The following is a 23,946-nucleotide window of genomic DNA, read 5'->3' as shown; positions in this document are numbered from 1 at the left end:
ACTCATTTCCTAAAAAGCCAAACAATACGTTAACATCTTGTTACATGTATAGTTATAGTGCTGATATTTCCACCCCTCCTGTCATATCCCCCTCCCCCCTTCCCCTCCCAGGTAATCAGAGCTGGAAAGAATATAAGTCATCTCCTAATTCTTCCATGCAATAAAAGTGCCAGAATAACCTCATTTTACTCATTTCCTAAAAATCCAAACAATACGTTAACATCTTGGTACATATATAGTTATAGTGGTGTTATTTCCATCCCTCTTGTCATATGCCCCCATTTCCAGCCCGCCTTATCTTCTCATCCACCATGTAAATTTGTAAAAACACAATCTTATCTTTCCACCCACCATAATTCCTAAAAAACCCTTTAATTATTAATGAGTGCTACTGTTTCCACCACCCTATACTTTAGTTATTAATTCAAGCTAATTCTCTTTGTTAACCATTAGTAGTTGAGATTGGAGAAGTTGTATTAGTCTAATATTTTGATTTTATCCACCTTTTAGTTTTTTATTATATGCCTTGTAGCTTTTAAAAACTAATTAATTGTTGTTCTCTTCTCTAGAAACAATTTGATTGAATGAAGAGAGAAGAAAAAAGTTTCAGAATTGAGTTCTGAGTATTAAGGCGTAGTGAGCAACTGAGGAGTCGTACGCTTTCTTGTTCTTTTTTTCTTTTTGTCAAATGATAGAATAGGTGGGTTATGTAATAAGTTGAGGTAAATTTTACAAAAGGGTAAATTTGTTTTTAAAATTTTGAAGATAAGGTGGGTGGGGAAATAGGAAAGGGGGTGGAAATAGCAGTGCTCTTATTTATCTAATCTACAAGTGATGCTATTTCCACAAGTGATAATCTAAGCAAAATTAATCTAATCTACTGGGAAGGGGAATTCAAACTTGGGTACAAGGTTGCAAGCTCACTACCTTAACCAACTGGACTAACCCACATATGATACGCTTCCACCGTCTTGTTAATTAGAAGCAATAATAGAATGCTATTAATTAGATAATGACGCAATTCCTTGAAGAATAATTCTGGCAACCTTCCTCTTCTTCCATTTCCATTCATTTTGTGCCACATGTATTCCATTAACACAAAAATCTATGTATTTAATGTGATTAAAAAAAATTATTCACTTTACAAGGAAAAAAACATACATTTATTTGTGAGTGGAATACATGTGGCACAAAATGAATGGAGAAGGTAAGAGGGAATGTATCTAGCATTCCACTTAGGGAATGTTTACGTATTAGTAATGGAGAAAGTATTTAGAAATCGGGGAACTACTAAATCGGTATGGGAAAAATCATTCACATTAAGCTGTTTACTAAACATATGGAATTAGCAAATGAATGAGGTTGATCCTCATTATTATTGTTTACTAATTTGCATGAATCAGAATCTAATTTAATTTGATTACTAAAATGTCTTGCACATTTTCACCACAACACATATAATCTCAAATTGGCTAAGGAGACCAAATTAATCCTGCAATGAACCATTAAAGCAGTGTAAACATGAGGAATTAATATGCTGAACAAGATGAACAACAAGAGCTTAGTTCAATGATAATGTTAATAACACCTTTGTCCAGAGCCAATTTCAAACGAAAAAATAAATTCCATACCTTTCACCTACGTAACTAGTAAACAATCAAATAATAATAACATGCATAATCTTCATACGATTAAATACACAATCTTCATACGATTAAATACATAATCTTCATACTACCAAAAAAGAGATATATAATCTCCACAAAAGTCTTTATCCATGACCGTACTTTGTTTTGTGATGAATGTGAAGACATGAAATAGAAAAAGATAAATAGATAGATAGAATGACTTTCATAGCACAATGTGTTGCTGCTGCTTCTGGGAGTTTGTGTCTGCAACGCTAACGTGAAAAAGAAGTTGGAGCGTCTTGGAACTTCTAAGCGTGAATTTTTATTTTTTTTTAAGGGTTTGGGGTGTTTTGGAATTATGGTAAAGTGGTAAGGGTATTTTTGGAAGTTATTAAGAGAAAACAGGAATGGGAATTGTATCGACGACTCCCCCCCTAATTGATCTTATACCTAGTTTTGAGGGGATGTGATTACAGATTTTGAGGTGAAGCCCACTTATTTTTTCATTCCTGATTGCAAGTAAACGCAGGGGAAGTCATGAATGGAAATCATTCCATTTCCTCCCATACTACCCATAACTGATATGTAAATATGCCCTTAATTGAATGAAAAAAAAACTAAAAAAGAAACAAATAATGAATTATACAAAATCATTATCGCTATAAGCAATTATTTTATTTTTTTGATTTTGTATAGCTAATATTTTTAGGTTTCTTTGACAAACATGTAATCTCATACGTAATGTAATCAATCAAATTCAAAAAATTTAGGCTAGTGCATGTCAGTACCAAGATGACTACTATGACTGAGATCAACATTCTAATGGCTGGATGCAATCAAAGCTCACTTAAGGTAAATCTTACATTACTACATTGCAGGCATTATAGGCATGGGGAAGAGATGGGGTGCTTGGAGTGGAGGGCGCGGGCAGGGACTTGGGAATTTGTTTAATTAACTTTTATTTTGGAATAAGTTTTCTTAATTTTTAAAATTATCTATAAACAATTAAACTCATTTTTCCTCTTTTCCACGTTGCACAAATTTGGCATCAACGTCAGTGAAAGCATGAGATAGTTCGGGTCTAGCATTGAAACTTTTGAAGTATGAACTGTTAAATTGACACAAAATGTCTACTGGGTGGGGAAAAACTATAATCAACCTATTTTTATAAACATAGACAGCAGTCGGTAGGGAATACATAATTTACTCAAATTTCTTTTTTTAAACAAACAGAATTTTATTGAAAATGAAATTAACTACCATTACAATTCTTGGATCAAAAGATCCTAAATTAAAGTTGGCGGAATTTCCAACCACATATGGCATCATGAGGAAGACCTAAAGCAAAACGTGCAAGCCGATGAGTTATGCCATTACAAGTACGGGGCACATTATTAACATTCGACCAAATTTCATACGGCACAAATTGTAATTCACCCTTCAATTTTTAAAAATCTGTAATTAATAATGAGTCCTCTCATGATACTCCTAAGACCCTAATTTTTGCTCCACTGATGGCAGACACCCTGAACGCCATACAAGCAAGGCCCTTTTTCAACAATAGTCCAAAAGCATTTGCTGCAATCGTCCCCGTTCTTGAAAACATCGAAATGATGAAACTCATTCCCCCACTGAAAGCTGCAGAAGAACAATGTGGTTCCCATAACATTTGTTTTGAAACGGAACTCATAGCTCTCTGTTGGACGAACTATCTGCTCCCCTAGGTCATGCGCACCGGATTTACAGTGGACCTTCATGTCAACTTTACTTGCCAACGAGTTGGTGATTCTGACTCTTTTGGTCCTAGGAAGTTGAACGTCGGCCTCGGTACTTGTAATTAAAAGCACAACTAGCAGTGCCATAACAACATGTCTGATAGGAGGGCTCATTTTTGTTTCCTGCAGGAAAACGGTTCTTTTTTTCTTTTGGAATTCTTTTGATTGAAGCAGGACAAAGTTCAAGAGGACCTTGTGGTTCATTTTATAGTACAAAATGATGGGTTTCCCTTGTTAGTGGAGGAGAGAAAAAGAAGGAAAATAAATATTAAAATAAAATGAAAGAAAGGACAGTAAAATTTGAAGAAAACGAATGGAAGAGAAAATGAGAAAAACTTTCCCTCATGCTAGGCCACCAATTAGTTAGGAATGTTGGCTATAAAAGCAGTTGCCTTTCTTTTAGTTCAATGCATCCCTTAGAAAACCAAAACTTAGACAGTTTTGAGAGATAAGAAAGCCTCACTTGTGTGAGAGAAAAATCCTCTTGAGAGAAAAACCAAGAGAGAGTTTAGCCACCGGTGTTTGGTGACCTTATTATTGTATTCCTATTATTTTTCTTAGTGGAAGATAGAGTGTTAATTTTTGCCCATTTTATTTACACAAGGCTGGGAAAAGTCATATCCTTAGAGTGCCATATATTATTTATTGGCTCTTTGTTTTTTTGTCATGTTTCCCAACACACAATTTACTATGTGTGTGTATATTAGATAAGGCTTATCCATGCAGGAATCAATAAGCCATTTCCTAATTCTCCTGGAAATCTAAAGGCTATCCGTTTTCTTATATAAAATTAAAGGTATAATTAGATCAGTCTTGATCTCTTGGACTACAGGAGTCCAAGATATTGTGGTCACCCACTGTTGGATATTAATCCAATGGTTCAAAAAAGTTTTTTAAAATGAGTGCAAGAGTGAGTGAACCGTTGAATTTACAACCAACAGTGAGTGACTACAAATCTCTTAGACCCCTGTAGTTCAAAAGATCAGGACTGATAATTAGATTCCAATCATTGAGAACCTAATATTTGGATTAATAAGAGTTTGTGTCTATTCCTATTACAGTTTTAGTCTTTAATTTTTGGCCGCCAGCAATTTAATCCCAAAAAAAATATATGGATGCACAAACAAGAAATGATATCGTGTAAGCCTTTCCAAACTTGGAGACAAATTCTTTAGTACTCAAACTGTCCTTGCTATATAGGGAGGAAACCTGCGTTCAAGATTGAAGATGACCACTTTTTATGGGACAAAATCGAAATGTTATTAGCCATTTTTGTGCTCTTCATATTTGGTGAGGAGGGTTGGATTGTGTTAGATTTATATTGGATTCACAATGATGACATTGTTTGGTGAGTACGATAAGTAGTAGGATTGGATTTGCTAAATCCAATGCCATGTTTGGTGCTAAAAAATGAATATGGATAGGACACAAGATAATCCCACCATATTCCCATAATTGAACAACAATTCTGTTTTTTCAATTGCCTAGAATAAAATAAAAAAAGTATTATGTGCATTTTTATATGATAACTTATCCTATAAAAAAGGTGGGATATTTAATCCTACTACTCCAACCCCCTAGTCTCGAACCCAAGACCCAAGAGCAGGAATCATGACATATGACACTAGTGCGAATGACGGATACTTATAATTTCCAATCCAAAAGGTGATCGAATCCTATTTCCTAATTCAATCAAATCTTAGTTACCAAACATTGCCAATAAGTATCCTTCATTAGCACTGGTGTCTCAGTTCCTAGGTCTGGATCTAAGGTTAACGGTTAGGTTAGTGGGATTATGTATCCCCCTTAACTATATATGGTATAAGTTATCCTTAAAAAATGCACATTCAAATCTAGGATTAAGTTATGATACTAAAGCCAACGTGGTCTAGCGAAGTGGAAAATGGCCTGGATTTGCAAATAAGATGTCACAGGTTCAAGCCCCCATGGCATCTTAGTTGTGTGAGAGTGTGTGTGAGAAACCCCATTCTCTTGTAGTTTAGACTATCAATTATACTAAATTTAAAAAATAAAAAATAAAAAGTTATAATACAAAAATGCACATTAAAAAGTACCTAGGATTACCTTTTATGATATTCCTATTCATTGTTTAGCAACAATAATGGGATTGGATTAAGCTAACCCAATCCTATTAGTTAAAGGAGTATGGTATCAAGGTCAATTGTCTCCCTTAAGCCCAAAGAAATGAAGAAATCTAGAAATGTCCCACTGGCCTCAACCAGAAGAAATAGATAAATAGAAAGGCAAAGGCCCGTATACACTTGGGTTGGACTTTAGAGAAGTCCAATTTCAAGTGCAATAACTATAATCAACCTATTTTTATAAACATAGACAGCAGTCGGTCGGGAATACATAATTTAGTCAAATTTCTTTTTTTAAACGAACATAATTTTATTAAAAATGAAATTAACGACCATTACAATTCTTGGATCAGAAGATCCTAAATAAAAGTCGGCGGAATTTCTAACCACACACGGCATCATGAGTAAGACCTAAAGTAAAACGTGCAAATGGATGAGTTATGCCATTACAAGTATGGGGAAAATTATTAACATTTGACCAAATTTCATAAGGTACAAATTGTAATTCACCCTTCAATTTTTAAAAATCTGTAATAAAAATGAGTCCTCTCATGATACTCCCAAAGACCCTAATTTTTGTTCCACTGATAGCACAAACTCTTATCGCCATACAAGCAAGGCCCGGCTTCAACAATAGTCCAAAAGCATTTGCTACATTCGTCCCTACCGTTCTTGTAAACATCGAAATAATGAAACTCATTCCCCCACTGAAAGCTGCAGAAGAACAATGTGGTTCCCAGAAAATTTGTTTTGAAACTGAACTCATAGCTCTCCGTTGGATGAACTATCTGCTCCCCTAGGTCATGCGCACCTGATTTACAGTGGACCTTCATGTCCACGTAGCTTGCCAACGAGTTGGTGAGTCTGACTGTTTTGGTCGTAGGAAATTGAATGTCGGCCTCAGTAGTTGTAATTAAAAGCACAACTAGCAGTGCCATAACAACATTTCTGATAGGAGGGCTCATTTTTGTTTCCTGCAGGAAAACGGTTCTTTTTTTCTTTTGGAATTCTTTTGATTCAAGCAGGACAAAGTTCAAGAAGGCCTTGTGGTTCATTTTATAGTACAGAATTTACTGTGTGAGTGTATATTAGATAAGGCTTATCCATGCAGGAATCAATAAGCCATTTCCTAATTCTCCTGGAAATCTAAGGGCTAACAATGTTACCATTTTCTTATATAAAATTAAAGGTATAAGTAGATTCCAATCATTGAGAACCTAATATTTGGATTAATAAGAGTTTGTGTCTATTCCAATTATAGTTTTAGTCCTTTGATTTTTGGCCGCCAGCAATTTATTCCAAGATTTATTCCCAAAAAAATATATGGATGCACAAATGAGAAATGTTATCGTGTAAGCCTTTCCGAACTTGGAGACAAATTCTTAAGTACTCAAACGCTCCTTGCTACATAGGGAGGAAACCTGCGTTCAAGATTGAAGATGACCACTTTTTATGGGACAAAATTGAAATGTTATTAGCCATTTTTGTGCTCTTCATATTTGGTGACTAGGATTGGATTGTATTAGATTATATTGGATTCGCAATAATGACTTGTTTGGTGAGTATGATAAGTAGTAGGATTGGATTAGCTAAATCCAATGCCACGTTAAAAAATGAATGTGGATAGGACAGAAGATAATCCCACCATATTCCCAAAACTGAACAACATAAAATATAAAAAAAAAGTATTATGTGCTTTTTTATAGGACTATGACTACTTATCCTATAAAAAAAGGCGGGATATTTAATCCCACTACTCCAACTCCCTAATCTCGAACTCAAGACCCAAGAGTAGGAATCATGACATATGACACTAGTGCCATTGAAGGATACTTATAATTTCCAATCCAAAATGTGATCCAATTCTATTTCCTAATTCAATCAAATTTTAGTTACCAAACATTGCCGATAAGTATCCTTTATTAGCACTGGTGTCCCAGTTTTTGGGTGTGGATTTGAGGTTAACGGTTGTAGTTGGATTATGTATCCCACCTTAACTATATATAGTATAAGTTATCCTTTAAAAATGCACATTCCAATATAGAATTAAGTTATGATACAAAAGCCAACGTGGTCTAGCGAAGTGGAAAAGGACATTGATTTGCAAACAAGATGTCACAGGTTCAAACACCAATGGAATCTTAGTTGTGTGAGAGTGTGTGAGAAACACAACCCATCCCCTCCTTATAGTTTAGACTATCACTTGTACTAAAACAAATTTATGATACAAAAATGCACATTAAAAAGTACCTAGGATTACCTTTTATCATGCATATTCCTATTCATTGTTTAGCAACAATAATGGCATTGGATTAAGCTAACCCAATCCTATTACTTAAAGGAGTGGAGTACCAAGGTCAATTGTAAGAACACCTCCAGCGCTCCTATTTTGACCAGGCAGGAGGGGGCCTAGGCACAGAAAATGGCTCCAGCGCGCAACAGCAAGACCGGGCAGTTGGTGGGCTCCACAAACCTAGGCAGGCCCAAAGATAAATCTTGTCTGGGTTGTTGCTTGGGTTTGCTGACTTCATTAATGACGTCAGCAACTTTAAAAAAATGCCAAAAAAATCAAAATCAAAATTTTCAGAATTTTTTTTAATAATAAATATCTAGTCATATTCTTCACTTTCCACACCAAAATTAATGGTTTAATTATAAAAAAATAGAAAATAAATTAAAGTGAATAGTAATTGCCCTTGCCCTTGCCCTTTGATGTGTAAACCAAAAAGTCAATGGCTGCCACTATTCAATTGAATAGTGACAAATCTTGCCTTTGCCTTGCCCTTACCCTTTGGGTTGGAGGTTCTCTGAGCCCAAAAACTTTTATATAGGCTGGCCATTACAAATTCATCCCAAAAAAATGGAGAAATCCTAGAAATGTCCCACTAGCGTCAACCAGAAGAAATAGATAAATAGAAAGGCAAAGGCCCATATACACTTGGGTTAGACTTTAGACAAGTCCAATTTCAAGTACTATAGCTTTTCTTCTTTTCCTTTTTTTTTTTTTTTTGTTAAGTGATTTTGAAGAGCAATTCTGGCTACCTTCCTCTTCTTCCATTTCCATTCATTTTGTGCCACGTGTAATCCATTAACAAAATTTTTTATGTATTTAATGTGTTAAAAAAAAATTATTCACTTTACAAGGAAAAATACATACATTTATTTGTGAGTGGAATATATGTGGCACAAACTTAATGGAAAAGGTAAGAGGGAAGGTATCTAGCATTCCACTTAATTGAATGAAAAAAACTAAAAAAGAAACAAATAATGAATTATACAAAATCATTATCGCTATAAGAAATTAGTTTATTTTTTAGTTTTCTTTAGCTAATATTTTTAGCTTTTTTTGACAAACATGTAATCTTATATGTAATCAATTCAGTTCAAAAAATTTAGGCTAGTACATGTCAGTACCAAAATAACTACTATGACTGAGATCAACATTCTAATGGCTCGATGCAATCAAAGCTCACTTATGGTAAATCTTTCATTACTACATTGCATGCATTATAGTCATTGGGAAGAGATGGGGGTGCTTGGAGTGGAGGGCGCGGTGCGAGGACTTGGGAATTTGTTTAATTAACTTTTATTTTGGAATAAGTTTTCTTATTTATTCTAAACTCATTTTTCCTCTTTTCCACGTTGCACAAATTTGGCATCCAGAAAGCATTAGATAGTTCGGGTCTAGCATTGAAACTTTTAAAGTATGAACTTTTGTTGTTTTTTTTTTTTTTTTCGAGAATGGAGAATTCATTCATAAAACCATTGACATACAAAGAGCGACATGATACAATGGCTTCGTTAAAACTTTTATAGGATAATCTCATGGAACAAATCCCATGGGAGGAAAGAGTACCACACATTTCATGGACTAACAAGAGAGTCCAATTCAAGTATGTCATGGACTAATAAGAGAGTCCAATTCAAGTTACTTTGGACCATTACAACAAAAGAACAAGTAAAAAATGAAAACTTACACAAGGACCTCCGACGAGATCCGCAATTAGAGACCAACACAGTAAACCCACATGAGAGGACCGCAGAAACCCCAAATAGTAAACTCACAAGAGAGGACCGTAGAATATCCCAACTGTCAAAAAAAGCCTTCTATGAGCAAAATCATAGTCCTTTGACACCCACACAAATTGTAAGACATACCATAGCAGAAACTAGAAGAGAACACGGAGAAGGAACACAACAACAGTAAAAAGACCTCTTAGAAGCACTCAACTTCAACTCAGAACCTGACAAAGAAAACCTCCTATGACCAAGCATAGTTCTTCGGTCGGCACAGAGTAGAGAAGAGCACCACATCTTAACAACTACCACAAGCCTCGTTGTTGCCGCCGCCGTTAAAACAGAGACAAAACATCAGTCACCAGGTATCACAATTCTCCCAATGAGACACACAATCCAGCGTCACTACTGTCGCCACCGCTGAGACAAAGACTACCAATCACCTAGAACACTGCAAAAACAACAAAACAAAACAAATAGACAAACATACCTAGATCCAAACAGATCTAGACTATCTGGGGAGGGGAAGGGGATGAGAAGAGCGGATAAGAGGAAGGGAAAAAATGGGAGAAAAATAAAGGGAGATGAGGAGAGGAAGGGGAAGATAGGTGGAGGGGAGAAGGGGCAGTGGTCACCTCCCCCCTTAACTTCCTTGTGGTTGGTTGACAGCAAGAAGAAAGGGACCAGAGTGCGGCCAGGGTCTTTCAAGTATAAACTGTTAAACTGACACAAAATGCCTAATGGGTGGGGAAAAACTATAATCAACCTATTTTTATAAACATCGACAGCAGTCGTTAGGGAATACATAATTTACTCAAATTTCTTTTTTTAAAGAAACAGAATTTTATTGAAAATGAAATTAACGACCATTACAATTCTCGGATCAAAAGATCCTAAATTAAAGTCGGCAGAATTTCCAACCACACAAGGCATCATGAGTAAGACCTAAAGTAAAACGTGCAAATGGATGAGTTATGCAATTACAAGTACGGGGCACATTATTAACATTTGACCAAATTTCATAATGTACAAGTTGTAATTCACCCTTCAATTTTTAAAAATCTGTAAGAATAATGAGTCTGTTAATGTATGCATTTTGGGTTTTTCTTTTGGCTTCCCTTGACAACTTTGTAATAGGATTTCTATTGTTATTTATCAAGCTCAAGTTTAGATTGAGAATAGCTTCTCTAGGTGTTCTTAACTAACAACTATCATATGGAGGTTCATGCAAATTGGCAAAGGTAAATTGTGCATTGCATAACATTGCATTATACTATTTTCATAAAATGATGACTAGTCATCTGTTTCTTGGATGACTAGTCATCCTTGCTCGCCAGCTTGATAACCAACTTTTTTGTCCTATTCCTTTTTCTCTCTCTCTGCTGCCACATGGATTCTGACCTAGGGAACTTTTGTGTGTAAATACCAAAGAATTCTTCTTTGGGCAGCCGTCACTTTTGGGGGAGAAGTTTTGGAAAGTTTCATAGCAAACTTTTGCTTCTTCTTCCTCAAGAGTAACCTTCATATTTTTCATCTTTGAGTTTTCCAAATTGTTTCTTTTTGAAAACTGCATTTGAAATATGAAAACTTCATCTTGCTAGATCAAACACTCTATCATATTCATCTAGGTCAGATTCAAGATTGATTTCTTCAAGAGTATGGTTTCTTGAAGAAATTGGTCATTTTCTCCATGAATCCAAATTTCATTTTTGTATGAGTTAGAGCTTGCAAGCTAGTGCCATGGGATGAAAGAGCTGGAGAAGGAGCTGCCATTGCCATGAAGAACTGAGCTTCAAGCTTTGCTAAGTTGGAGAAGAAGATTGCACAAAGGAGGTATTGCTCATCTTCCTAAATAGATCTAGGTTTTGCTTGAGCTTGCTTGTGTTCCTTTGTAAGAATCTTTTTCTACTTAGTGGATTGCCTGGTCGGTTGATGACCCCCAGTTTTTCCCAATGGTGGGTTTCTGGGTGAACAATTTCTGATTGCATCTCTGTAATTTTTCTAATTTTTCTGGGTTTGTGTTCTTGGTGGTTGACTAGTCATCGTATGAATTTCTGGGTTTGTGTTCTTGGTGGTTGACTAGTCATCGTATGAATTGTAGTTGACTAGTCATTGTATAAATTCTGGGTTTGTATCCTTATAGTTGACTAGTCATTATTATATGCTGTTTGGTGTTTACTTGATTATGATGATTTCACACACTTTCACCATAGTTGTTGCTAGCATAGGGGATGCCTAGATTGACGGGTCCTTCTGAGTGCCTAGGTTCTTACTAGTAATCTTCTAGGGTTGTAGGTACATTGTGGCATGCTCTGTGTGTATTCTTGATTGTGGTTGTTCATGCCTAGCAGTTGACTAGTCATAAGTGTACTTGGTCAAGGTCTAAAGTGTGTGAAGGTTGTTGCGTTCTTGATTGAATATCTTTTAAATTTACCCCTCGTCACCTAAGTACCAATTTCAATTGGTATCAGAGCACCAGCTCTAAACATAAATAGAGAGATCCTTTGGGTGCTAGTTGGTATTAGGTGTGCAAACATAAAAATGGATCAAATTGCTCCTTGCATTCATGATGAGCTTGCCTTGTTTGTTAAGAATTATAGAAGGGTTGTCAAAGATAAAACCAAAGTCACTAGGAATTGTCAGAATCTTCCTAGTTCGTCTACATGTGTGTCTCAAGACAATGTTTTTAAGGAGATGAATGTTTTGGACTCTTATGGCTTTAGGGATGACAAAAGTTTGAAAGGTCTTGTAAAGTGCTATCTATGTGGTGGTGCTGGTCACATTGATGTGGAATGTGCAAATAACCACAAGACAAAGTTTAATGGGAGAAAAGAGTCAATTAGTGCACAATGGAGTGATAATGGTAGTGATGATTCCAATAGCTATATCACTTCATAGCTCTCCGTTGGACGAACTATCTGCTCCCCTAGGTCATGCGCACCGGATTTACAGTGGACCTTCATGTCCACGTAGCTTGCCAACGAGTTGGTGATTCTGACTCTTTTGGTCCTAGGAATTTGAACGTCGGCCTCAGTAGTTGTAATTAAAAGCACAACTAGCAGTGCCATAACAACATTTCTGATAGGAGGGCTCATTTTTGTTTCCTGCAGGAAAAAGGTTCTTTTTTTTCTTTTGGAATTCTTTTGTTTGAAGCAGGACAAAGTTCAAGAGGACCTTGTCGTTCATTTTATAGTACAAAATTTACTCTGTGTGTGTATATTAGATAAGGCTTATCCATGCAAGGAATCAATAAGCCATTTCCTAATTCTCCTGGAAATCTAAAGTCTAACAATGTTACCATTTTCATATATAAAATTAAAAATACAATTAGATTCCATTCATTGAGAACCTAATTTTTGGATTAGCAAGAGTTCGTGTCTATTCCAATTATAGTTTTAGTCTTTTGATTTTTGGCCGCCAGCAATTTATTCCAAGATTTATTCCCAAAAAAATATATGGATGCACAAATGAGAAAAGTCATTGCGTAAGCCTTTCCAAACTTGGAGACAAATTCTTTAGTACTCAAACGCTCCTTGCTATATAAGGAGGATTAGCTAAATCCAATGCCATATCGGTTTTTTTTGAGTGGGAGATATTTTAGCACATATCCACTTAATTATAGGTGATAATTATCCTCCCTGATATCATCTAAAAAATATTGATATATTGACGATAATATCCCGATATGAAAACCCAAAAATACATTAAAAATATTGAGAAATCTCGCTCTTGCGATAGAGGGAATCGAACCCCTCCCTTCCTCAACCACACACTAAGCCTTATCCAACCTGCTGCAGATGACTTTGTGATTATATCTTCAGCGTGTAATATTTATAAGATCTTTAAAATCTGCAAGCTAATATTATCTAGGATAAATTTCCATATAAAAAAAAATTCCTTACGGATAAATTTAGGCATATAGTTAATGTTATTTATTATTTAATTATGGAGTTGTATTTTGTTGTTGTTATATATTATGGACTTGTATTATTATTCACTTTGAGTTTTAATATTGTTCACTATATGTGATATTAAGTTTGAATTTTAATATGAATTCTTTTTATGTGGTACTAAGTTACTCATACATTTTATCTTTGGTTTTTTTTTTTAGTCAAGCTCATATATCTTATCATATGTATCAAGTGTAATATATTGTAGTAAATTATTATAACTAAAACCTTATGGTGTGTTTAATTTTCTTTCACTAATTACTACATATTTTCTAAAGTTACAGTGTTTGTCAGGTCGCTACATAATCAACTTAAATAACTCAAACCCACCATGCCATGCATTTCCTTCCAATTTTTTGTGATAAAATAATAGACAATTGACTAAGTAAACATCCTCTAAAGTTTCAATAAAAATTTCCAAATTTTTCTCACAATTTCCGTGATTTTTATTCAATTTTTATCAATATCGATATTTTCTCGATATATCCGTGTTTTTGGACCACTGATATTTTCAAAACTCTCGATATTTTAGACCTTGGATAGGACACAAGATAATCCCACCATATTCCCATAACCGAACAACAATTCAGTTTTTTTCAATTGCCTATAATAAAATAAAATAAAGTATTATGTGCATTTTTATATGATAACTTATCCTATAAAAAGGGGGGATATTTAATCCCACTACTCCAACCCCCTGATCTCGAACCCAAGACCTAAGAGCAAGAATCATGACATATGACACTAGTGCCAATTAAGGATACTTATCATTTCCAATCCAAAATATGATCCAATCCTATTTCCTAATTCAATCAAATCTTAGTTACCAAAAATTGCCAATAAGTATCCATCATTAGCACTGGTGTCCTAGTTTCTGGGTTTGGATCTGAGGTCAACGGTTGTAGTGGGATTATGTATCCCACCTTAACCATATATAATATAAGTTATCCTTTAAAAATGCACAATCAAATATATAATTAAGTTATGATACAAAAGCCAACGTGGTCTAGTGAAGTGGAAAATGGCCTTTATTTGTAAACAATATGTCACAAGTTCAAACCCTCATGGCATCTTAGTTGTGTGAGAGTGTGTGAGAAACCCCCATCCCCTGTAGTTTAGACTATCACTTGTACTAAAAAAAAATTATGATACAAAAATGCACATTAAAAAGTACCTAGGATTACCTTTTATCATATTCCTATTCATTGTTTAGCAACAATAATGGCATTGGATTAAGCTAACCCAATCCTATTACTTAAAGGAGTAGAGTACCAAGGTCAACTGTCCTCCCTAAGAGCACCTCCAGCGCTCCTATTTTGTCTGGGCAGGAGGGGGCCTAGGCCCAGCAAATGGCTCCAGCGCACAACAGCAAGACCGGGCAGCTGGTGGGCTCCACAAGCTCGGGCAGGCCCAAAGACAAATCTTGTCTGGGCTGTTGCTTGGGGTTGCTGACGTCATTAACGTCAGTAACTTTTTTTTAAAAATCCAAAAAATTTCAGATTTGTTTTTTATACAATAAATATCTAGTCATATTCTTCACTTCTCACGCCAAAATTAATAGTTTAAGTATAAAAAATAGAAAATAAATTAAAGTGAATAGTAATTGCCCTTGCGCTTGTCCTTTGGAGTAGAAACAAAAAAGTCAATGGCTACCACTATTCAATCGAATAGTGACAAACCTTGCCTTTGCCTTGCCCTTGCCCTTTGAGTTGGAGGTGCTCTAAGCCCAAAAACTTTTATATAGGCTGGCCATTACAAATTCATCCCAAAGAAATGAAGAAATCCTAGAAATGTCCCACTAGCCTCAACCATAAGAAATAGATAAACATAAAGGCAAAGGCCTGTATACACTTGTGTTGGACTTTAGACAAGTCCAATTTGAAGTACTATAGCTTTTCTTCTTTTCCTTTTTTCTTTTTCTTAAGTGATTTTGAAGAGTAATTCTGGCTACCTTCCTCTTCTTCCATTTCCATTCATTTTGTGCCACGTGCATTCCACTAACACAAAAATCTATGTATTTAATGTGCTAAAAAAAGTGCTGCTAAACGAACCCTAAAATTAAATGAGTACACCCTACTACCAAACTATTTATTAAATTCCCAATTTACCCTAATATAAAATGACCAAGAAGGATATATTGAATTGTGAAACAAATAAAATTTTAATAAATAATAAATACACCTTACTCACTATATTCAACTCTTATCAGACGTAGAAAAGTCTTCGTATTGCTTGGTACTCATGAATAACGTAGCGAGTACTAGTTTAGGATTGGTATTACGAAATTAAAGATTTTGATGAAACCCAAAATCTGAAAAGAGGGCACAAATTCATGTAAAAAGAGAAACCTGGTTTAGGATTGGTATTAGAGTGTTGTACTATGGCTATTTTTGGTAGTTAAATAGGGTGTACTTAGTTAATTTTACATTTTGATTAAAATATTAGGGTTAACTTATATTATAGGGTGTACTCAATTAATTTTAGGGTTCGTTTAGCAGCACTCAAAAAAAATTATTCACTTTACAAAGAAAAATACATACATTTATTTGTAAGTGGAATACATGTGGCACAAAATTAAATGAGAAGGTAAGAGAGAAGGTATCTAGCATTCCACTTAATTGAATGAAAAAAAAACTAAAAAAGAAACAAATAATGAATTATACAAAATCATTATCGCTATAAGCAATTAGTTTATTTTTTGGTTTTGTTTAGCTAATGTTTTAAGATTGCCTTGACAAACATGTAATCTCATATGTAATCATTCAAGTTCAAAAAATTTGGGCTAGTACATGTCAATACCAAAATGACTACTATGACTGAGATCAACATTTCTAATGGCTCGATGCAATCAAAGCTCACTTAAGGTAAATCTTACATTACTGCATTGCCATTTGCATGCATTATAGGCATAGGGAAGAGCTGGGGTTGCTTGGAGTGGAAGGTGCGGGGCGAGGACTTGGGAATTTGTTTAATTAACTTTTATTTTGGAATAAGTTTTCTTATTTATTTTAATTATCTATAAACAATTAAACTCATTTTTCCTCTTTTCCATGTTGCACAAATTTGGCATCCACGTCATAATGGGGACAAAGTAAACACCACCAAAATTGCTGCAACCTAAGAACCTAAAACAACAAACAAAAATAAATCCCATAAATTTGGAGAGAGAGAAAGAGAGGTTGAAAGGGAAGAGGGCAGAGAAGAAAAGAAAAGGGGGAAGAGGAGAAGAGGAGAAGAGATGAGGGGGAGAGGGGAGAAGGGAGGATTGGCAGAGACCACCTTCCCCCTTGTTGCAGCACTAAAGTGAGGCTAGGATTTGGGTTTGAGAGCGTTTCATTCTCCTATGATTTGTTATTGCCTTTCCTTTATGAGTAGCGGAGTACAAATTGAAAAATCTAAAAGATATGTTTTTCGTCTGGTATTAGGTTATTACTCTTCTCCTTTCTTCTTAAAACAAGATAAGGAAGATAAATATAAAAAATATGAGGTATTTTCATTAAAAAAAACAAAGAATATGAGCAAGTATAGAGAACTTCAATAAATAAGCTTATTTTAGGGATACCTTGTGGGCTCATAAATATTGTTTTTTCATAATACAAACTGTCTCTTTTGAGGTATTCGTTCAAAGATTTTCCCAGCAAAAATGAATTGAATCCAAAAATATTTTATTATTCAATCGATGGTTGTAGTTTTAGTATTTTCTAGAACCATCGATCAAGATCATCTATTTTATGGATGACAACTATATGTGTTAATAGTTTCCGATGCAAAGGTGATCTATGCAAGAAGACTTGAAAAATGGATGGTTCAAATTGTTGAAATAAAATTTGTTTCAGACCATACAAGGTGTCCCTCAAGTAATTTTGTGGGATCCCTCAATAGAATGAAATTGTAAACAAAAATATATGTATATATATATATATATATACCCCACTTCCTATGGGTGGGTAGCAAATCTCACAAAAAAGAAGAAGAAAGAAAGTATGTGTGCAGAGAAAGAATTGCAGTTTGCAATAAGCATTGTTCATTACGAACGAGGATTACAATAATCAGATTATTCATTACGAACGAGGATTACATAATTTTTTTTCTTTTTCTTCTGACAAACCTCTCCCATAAGATAATGGATGTGGATCATGGCTAAAATTGAGTAGAATTCTTTATTGTAACGTTGACATTGGAATTTAAGCTAATGCTTGTTCCACTGATAGCAGATACCATCAACACCATACAAGCAAGGGCCAGCTTCAATTATAGACCAAAAGCAACTGCTGCAATCATCCCTGTTAGTTCTGAAAACATCGAACCAATGAAATTCATTCGACCATTTAAACCCGCAGAAGAAGAGTGTTGTTCCAAAAATATTCGTTTTAAAATCAAACTCATACTCTTCCCTTGGACGAATTGTGTGCTCCCCGAGGTCGTTGTCATTTGATTTACAGTGCACCGTCAAGTCCACGTTGCTTTCTAACAAGTTGGTGATTCTGACGGCTGTATGCTTAGGAAAGTTGAAAGCACCACCCACAGAACTTGTTGTTAGTAAAAGAATTACTAGCAAAGGCATAACAACATTTCTCTGAGAAGGACTCATTTTTTCAAGCAGGGCAATTTTTTCTTGTTCTTTTTCTTTCTATTGAAACTAGACAAAGTTATGTCTGTTTTATAGTGCACAATTTGGTGTGTGAATTAAATATTAGGTCATCGGAGCTGGAAAGAATATAAGTCATTTCCTTATTCTTCCATGAAATAAAGGTGCCAGAATAATCTAGTTTCACTCATTTCCTAAAAAGCCAAACAATACGTTAACATCTTGTTACATGTATAGTTATAGTGCTGATATTTCCACCCCTCCTGTCATATCCCCCTCCCCCCTTCCCCTCCCAGGTAATCAGAGCTGGAAAGAATATAAGTCATCTCCTAATTCTTCCATGCAATAAAAGTGCCAGAATAACCTCATTTTACTCATTTCCTAAAAATCCAAACAATACGTTAACATCTTGGTACATATATAGTTATAGTGGTGTTATTTCCATCCCTCTTGTCATATGCCCCCATTTCCAGCCCGCCTTATCTTCTCATCCACCATGTAAATTTGTAAAAACACAATCTTATCTTTCCACCCACCATAATTCCTAAAAAACCCTTTAATTATTAATGAGTGCTACTGTTTCCACCACCCTATACTTTAGTTATTAATTCAAGCTAATTCTCTTTGTTAACCATTAGTAGTTGAGATTGGAGAAGTTGTATTAGTCTAATATTTTGATTTTATCCACCTTTTAGTTTTTTATTATATGCCTTGTAGCTTTTAAAAACTAATTAATTGTTGTTCTCTTCTCTAGAAACAATTTGATTGAATGAAGAGAGAAGAAAAAAGTTTCAGAATTGAGTTCTGAGTATTAAGGCGTAGTGAGCAACTGAGGAGTCGTACGCTTTCTTGTTCTTTTTTTCTTTTTGTCAAATGATAGAATAGGTGGGTTATGTAATAAGTTGAGGTAAATTTTACAAAAGGGTAAATTTGTTTTTAAAATTTTGAAGATAAGGTGGGTGGGGAAATAGGAAAGGGGGTGGAAATAGCAGTGCTCTTATTTATCTAATCTACAAGTGATGCTATTTCCACAAGTGATAATCTAAGCAAAATTAATCTAATCTACTGGGAAGGGGAATTCAAACTTGGGTACAAGGTTGCAAGCTCACTACCCTAACCAACTGGACTAACCCACATATGCTACGCTTCCACCATCTTGTTAATTAGAAGCAATAACAGAATGCTATTAATTAGATAATGAAAGCAATTCCTTCAAGAATAATTCTGGCAACCTTCCTCTTCTTCTATTTCCATTCATTTTGTGCCACATGTATTCCACTAACACAAAAATCTATGTATTTAATGTGATTAAAAAAAATTATTCACTTTACAGGGAAAAAAAACAAACATTTATTTGTGAGTGGAATACATGTGGCACAAAATGAATGGAGAAGGTAAGAGGGAATGTATCTAGCATTCCACTTAGGGAATGTTTACGTATCAGTCATAGAGAAAGTATTTAGAAATTGGGGAACTACTGAATCGGTATGGGAAAAATCATTCACAATAAGTTGTTTACTAAACATATGGAATTAGCAAAGGAATGGGGTTGATTCTCATTGTTATTGTTTACTAATTTGCACGAATCAGAATCCAATTTAATTTGATTACTAAAATGTCTTGCACATTTTCACCACAACAAATATATAATTCTCAAATTGGCTAACGAGACCAAACTAATCCTGCAACAAACCAGTAAAGCGGTGTAAACATGAGGAATTAATATGCTGAACAAGATGAACATCAAGAGCTTAGTTCAATGATAATGTTAATAACACATTTGTCCAGAGCCAATTTCAAACGAAAAAATAAACTCCATACCTTTCACCTACGTAGTAAACAATCAAATAATAATAACCTGCATAATCTTCATACGATTAAATACATAATCTTCATACTACCAAAAAAGAGATATATAATCTCCACGAAAGTCTTTATCCATGACCGTACTTTGTTTTGTGATGAATGTGAAGACATGAAATAGAAAAAGATAGATAGATAGATAGATAGATAGATAGATAGAATGACTTTCATAGCACAATGCGTTGCGGCTGCTTCTGCGAGGTTGTGTCTGCAACGCTAACGTGAAAAGAAGTTGGAGCGTCTTGGAACTTCTAAGCGTGAATTTTTATTTTTTTTTAAGGGTTTGGGGTGTTTTGGAATTATGGTAAAGTGGTAAGGGTATTTTTGGAAGTTATTAAGAGAAAACAGGAATGGGAATTGTATCGACGACTCCCCCCCTAATTGATCTTATACCTAGTTTTGAGGGGATGTGATTACAGATTTTGAGGTGAAGCCCACTTATTTTTTCATTCCTGATTGCAAGTAAACGCAGGGGAAGTCATGAATGGAAATCATTCCATTTCCTCCCATACTACCCATAACTGATATGTAAATATGCCCTTAATTGAATGAAAAAAAAACTAAAAAAGAAACAAATAATGAATTATACAAAATCATTATCGCTATAAGCAATTATTTTATTTTTTTGATTTTGTATAGCTAATATTTTTAGGTTTCTTTGACAAACATGTAATCTCATACGTAATGTAATCAATCAAATTCAAAAAATTTAGGCTAGTGCATGTCAGTACCAAGATGACTACTATGACTGAGATCAACATTCTAATGGCTGGATGCAATCAAAGCTCACTTAAGGTAAATCTTACATTACTACATTGCAGGCATTATAGGCATGGGGAAGAGATGGGGTGCTTGGAGTGGAGGGCGCGGGCAGGGACTTGGGAATTTGTTTAATTAACTTTTATTTTGGAATAAGTTTTCTTAATTTTTAAAATTATCTATAAACAACTAAACTCATTTTTCCTAAAGATGACGCTACCTTCTGGGAATACAGTGTTCGTGGAGTTCCGATATGAACGTCTGCCGGAATTTTGTTTCTGCTGTGGTCGTCTGGGTCATGTGTTCAAAGAGTGTTCTTTCGTCGACCAAGCAGCCAAACAGGCAGATGAAAAGCCATACGGTAGCTGGCTTAAGGCTACAAAGGATTTTCATTCTATTAGGGCAGGCAATCCTAAGCGAAACCAACGGCAGTGGTATGGGCACCAAGAAAACACAAGGGTTAGCGGAGGAGGGAGGGTCTGGAGCTCATGGAGAGTGGTTGGTACGGCAGGGAGCGTCTATCCATGCCCAACAACTAGGTAGTGAGGCGGAAGGGGACGGGGTGAAGGAGAAGGAGATGGAGGCGGAAAGGCAGAAGGGTAATTCTAGTGGGGAGAAGGTGGCTGAATCTTCTCTAGGTCTGTTGAGTAAACAAAGGGTAGGCGAGAGACGACAACCACCGAGGGAGGCAGACCGGGAGGCGGTAGCAGGAGTGGGACCGGCCAGCAATGGGGGATCGGGGCATCTTAGAATATTATTGACGTGGCAAAGACCCAAGACCCAGCAAATCAGGTCATAACTGATATGAGTAGGCCGTTACAAAGGCCCATAATGATTGAGGAGAGAGGGGATGTTATCAAGGAGAAAAATAATTAGGAGTAACTCCACCATCAAAGCTGTGGAGACAAAAGCTCTTAAGGAGGATGTTAGTATTAAAACGGTCGTAGCAAGATTCAAAGCTGTCGTTGGTGAGGAGGGGCGAGATTCATTGAATAATCCCCTTGGGCACAACCCACCGCGGAGCATCGAAAGTGGGCTGGGTACTTTAAGTGGAGCCCAAATGAATGTTGAACTCGGGCCTGAATCTGAACCGGAACAGCTGGAGGACCCAATGCAGTATGAAGCACAAGCAGAGCAAGAACACAAACACAAGGCCAACTCAAAAAGTGGTAGGGGGTCGTGGAATCGCCAAGCGAGGACAAGAAGCTTTTCAATCAATCCACATGAGGGGGATACTAGTGAAGTTAGAGGATGGTCTGGGAAAAGGAGAGCAAGGGAGTTAACAGAGGCTGGGAGAGTTGTGACAAAGAGGCCAAAAGAGAGTGACACTATGACTATTTGTTCAACCAAAGTGGTGGGATCAGCAGGGCTGACCTACCACGAGCAATGAGGATCTTAAGTTGGAATGTCCAAGGTCTCGGGGCTCCTCGGACATTCCACTCTCTCAAAAATGTGTTGCGAGAGAAAAAACCCGATTTGGTCTTCTTAATGGAAACCAAAATGACGGCAAATCAGATGGAAAATACACGGATACAACTTGGAATGGAAGGGATAGTTACAGTGGCGAGAGTGGGCTTGGGGGGAGGGTTGGCTTTGTTTTGGCGGAGTGGATGGGGTTTGAGGCTACTATCTTATTCTGTGGGTCACATTCATGTTTTGATCACTGAGTCGAATGATTCACAGTTTTATCTTACTGGGTTTTATGGGCATCCTGACACGCAACAACGAAACCATTCTTGGGAGCTTTTACGCAGATTGTCGCATACGGTTCAAGGAGCCTGGGTGGTAGTCGGAGATTTTAATGAGATCCTGTTCTCAAAAGGCAAAAGACGGGGACGAGAACGACCTCAACGCCAGATGAATAATTTTAAGATGGCATTGGAAGATTGTCGGCTTAGCTCCACTAGATTTACTGGGTATCCGTTTACTTACCACTACTACATTTTACACTTTGCGCGACGAAGAGAATTTCGTCGCGCAAAATACATTGTAGTCGCACAAATTTTAACGCGACAAAAACTTCGTCGGGCAGAATCCGTCGCGCAAAGATCGTGAAGAAAGACTTTGCGCGACCAAGTTTTTTCATTGCTCGCGCAAAGTGACTTTGCGCGACGAAAAAATATTGGTCACGCAAAACTTTGCGCGACGAAACACATTGGTCGCGCAAAATTTTGCTTTTTGCGCGACGAAACACATTGGTCGCGCAAAACTTTGCGCGACGAAACACATTGGTCGTGCAAAGTCTCAAAAAAATTTTAAAAATAAAAAATTCCCGCGTTCCATTTTTGGTACCCGCCCACATTTTTAGAGTTTTGCGCGACGAACACTAACGTCGCGCAAATATTTGCACGACGAAATATTTTTTTGTGTTTTAAATTTTTTAATTAAAATAAACTAATTTTTACTTTTTATTATTATTTCTTTAATATTAATTTATTCAAATTTTTACTTTTTAAATATAATTTAATTGTATGATTTTTTTAAATCACTTTAATTTAAATTGATATTAATTTAATTATAGTAATTTTTTCAAATTTTTACTTTTTAAATTTAATTTAATTGTAAGATTTTTCTTAATTACTTTAATTTAAATTGACATATTCAAAATAAAATTACATATGAAAAATAGTGATCAAATTATCCAATAAATATTTATATATATATAATATTCAAAATGTACACATGAATTAACAAAGTACAATAATAAAATCCTAATACAAGCATATTGTGGTGGTAATGGTGGATAATATGTTTTGATAGCTTCCTAATCCTCAACTTTAGCCATCAAAGTCTCGATGATTACCTACAAAAAAACAAATATGGTCAAATAACAACAACAACAACAAAAAAAGAATGCATAATCTCCCCTAAAATTGTTATACCACAAATCCAACCCAAACTCAAATCTCTCCCCTTTACTCAACCCCAAACCCCACACAAACTCAAAACTAACTCCAAAAACACATATTAATGAAAAAAATTTAAAATTTGGAGAGAATATACCTTTTGGCAAGATTGAGAGTGAGTGAAAATGAGAGGGAGAAGTGAGAGAATTAGATAAGATAGTGATAGAGAGATGAGAGAGTGAGAGATAGTGAAAAGATAGATGAGAGAGTGAGTGAGAGTGAGAGATAGTGAAGAGAGAGATGAGAGATTAAGTGAGAGGAGTGAGTGTGAGAGAAAGGGTGGGATTTGGGGAGAAGGAACGAGAGAGGAGAGGTAAGAGTAGAGAAAGAAATTGAGAAAATGGTGGAGGAGTTATTT

The sequence above is a fragment of the Prunus dulcis genome, chromosome 1 (genome assembly GCF_902201215.1).
Source record: "Prunus dulcis chromosome 1, ALMONDv2, whole genome shotgun sequence".
NCBI classification, from domain to species: domain Eukaryota; kingdom Viridiplantae; phylum Streptophyta; class Magnoliopsida; order Rosales; family Rosaceae; genus Prunus; species Prunus dulcis.
The sequence above is the reverse complement of the archived record's forward strand: the minus strand, read 5'-3'. Positions refer to the sequence as shown.